Genomic DNA, 2,615 nt, shown 5'->3' with positions numbered 1-2,615 from the left:
TTAACAGAGGTATTCTTTTTTCTGTTTCGCAGCTTGTCTTCTTTTTTTTTTTTTTTAATAATAAACTAATTCTGGCCAGGCGAGGTAGCTCACCCCTGTAATCCCATCACTTTGGAAGGCCAAAGCAGGAGGATCACTTGAGTCCAGGAGTTCAAGGCCAGACTAGGCAACACACTGAGACACTGTCTCTCCAAAAAAATTTAAAAATTAAAAACATTAGCCAGGCATGGTGGCACGCTCCTGTAATCCCAGCTACTCAGGAGGCTGAGGTGAGAGGATCATTTAAGCCTGGGAAGTCGAGGCTGCAGTGAACTGTGAGTACACCACTACACTCCAGCGTGGATGACCCTGTCTCCATAAAATAAATAAATAAAACTAATTTTAATTGCACTTTATATGACAAGTATTGTATCTTTAAGCCTACTAAATTTCTGATTTAAAAAAATTATTAAACAGTACTAAAAGCATAGTCATATTTGTTAAATTTCATATTGATAAGAACTGGTTTTGAATTCATATAAACATCTCCATTTGGCCAGTGTAAACAAAGACGATAGACGATGGTAATGGACCTTAATTAAACAGCCATGACTGCAATCCCATACTATTCCTTCCACTTTACCTACTCTGTGACTTTCAAACCAGGACAACAGATCATTGTGCTTCAATGGAGGCAGGTTTCTTTTTTTTTTTTTTGAGTCGGTGTCTCGCTCTGTCACCCAGGCTGTAGTGTAGTAGTGCAACTCTGCTCTCTGCAGCCTCTGCCTCCTGGGTTTAAGCGATTCTCCTGGCTTAGCCTCCTGAGTAGCTGGGATTACAAGAGCCTGCTACCACCCTCAGCTAATTTTTGTATTTTTAGTGGAAACGGAGTTTCGCCACGTTGGCCAGGCTGGTCTCGAACTCCTGACCTCAAGTGATCCTCCAACCTCAGCCTTCCAAAGTGCTGGGATTGCAGGCGTGAGCCACCACACCCGGCCCAATGTAGGCAGGTTTCTTATTTGAAATGGTCCATGTGGTCTAACATATTGTTGATGCTTCTTCCTTCCTAACTCATATGGGTTTCCGTTGATATTTGTTCCTATAAGCTGCAATATTTGTTCCAAGAGACCTGATAGTGGCACTACACTAATTTCCAAACGCCTAGGATCCTCAGGATGATGCTTTAGTACCAGAGCAATTGCAAATTCATAATTAACCACAGAGGAATGACAGTAATGCTATTTGTAATTTTTCTCTTCTTGTGCCCAACCAGGAATATGTCCATGTTTCATCATGGACCAGATTCCTATTTAATTTTTCTGTTTCCTTTGCTGCTATCCAGCACTCTGGAGTAGCTTTGAAGTACTCCTCAACATTCCAGGAAAATTCTTTGAAGTTTTCTTTTGAATGTAGAAAATTTTAAAATCTTTTAACAGGTTGTTTGTCAGGTTTTCTATCTAATCAAGCCCAAAGGTATCTCTGTAAGTAGCAACGTAACAAAATGTTCCGTCCACTTTTTCTGTTGGAATTGCACTGTGTATACCTCCACCTAATGCCTCATGACTTACAGTTTTCGTTGCCAAAACGTTAAATGACTGATGTTGCCTTTCGGTGGAGGGTTCCATTTTCACCTCCCTAGAAACACACGGCATTTTCCGCTCCTCGGAGCCGAGGCGCCTAGTGGTGAGCCCAGCAGGCGGTGCAAGAGTAAAGCGCATTTCTGAGCAGCGCCAAGTACAGGCGGGAAGAAAGCCCTGCGCAAGTAAGCCCAGGGCTCAGGCTGCTCACACCACATGCCCAGCGAAAGCTGCAGCCCGCGCCCCCAAAACCTTACTTCCATTTTTTTTTCTTTCTAGACTTCTTCCTTCAGGATTATGATGAAAAGGGAGAGGAATATGGGAATAGAGGCCGGGCGCGGTTGCTCACGCCTGTAATCCCAACACTTTGGGAGGCCAAAGCGGCCAGATCACTTGAGGTCAGGAGTTCGAGACCAGCCTGGCCAATATGGCAAAACCCCGTTGGGCATGGTGGCACACGACTGTAATCCCAGCACTTTGGGAGTTCGAGGCGGATGGATCACTTGAGGCCAGGAGTTTGAAATCAGGCTGGCCAACATGGTGAAACCCCGTCTCCATTAAAAATACAAAAATTAGCCAGGTGTGGTGGCATGTGCCTGTAGTCCCAGTTACTCAGGAGGCTGAAGCAGGAGAATCGCCTGAACCTGGGAGGCGGAGCTTGCAGTGAGCTGAGATCGCGCCACTGCACTCCAGCCAGGGCGACAGAGTAAGACTCCATCTCAAAAGAAAAGAAAAGAAAAAAAGAATATGGGAATAAGGCCGGGCGCGGTGGCTTAAGCCTGTAATCCCAGCACTTTGGGAGGCCGAGACGGGCGGATCACGAGGTCAGGAGATCGAGACCATCCTGGCTAACACGGTGAAACTCCGTCTCTACTAAAAAAAAAAAATACAAAAAACTAGCCGGGTGAGGTGGCGGGCGCCTGTAGTCCCAGCTACTCGGGAGGCTGAGCCAGGAGAATGGCGTGAACCCTGGAGGCGGAGCTTGTAGTGAGCTGAGATCCGGCCACTGCACTCCAGCCTGGGCGACAGAGCGAGACTCCGTCTCAAAAAAAAAAAAAA

The 2,615-nt window shown here is 46.0% G+C and overlaps 1 pseudogene; it reads right to left on the bottom strand.

The window, feature by feature from the left end:
• Nucleotides 1-448: 448 nt before the first annotated feature.
• Nucleotides 449-1,697, bottom strand: LOC108528856 (uncharacterized protein C12orf29 pseudogene; annotated as a pseudogene).
• Nucleotides 1,698-2,615: the final 918 nt, after the last annotated feature.

This window comes from Rhinopithecus bieti, unplaced genomic scaffold, assembly GCF_001698545.2.
Source record: "Rhinopithecus bieti isolate Rb0 unplaced genomic scaffold, ASM169854v2 scaffold_5478, whole genome shotgun sequence".
Classification (NCBI taxonomy): Eukaryota; Metazoa; Chordata; class Mammalia; order Primates; family Cercopithecidae; genus Rhinopithecus; species Rhinopithecus bieti.
This window is presented reverse-complemented; position numbering and strand designations above follow the sequence as displayed.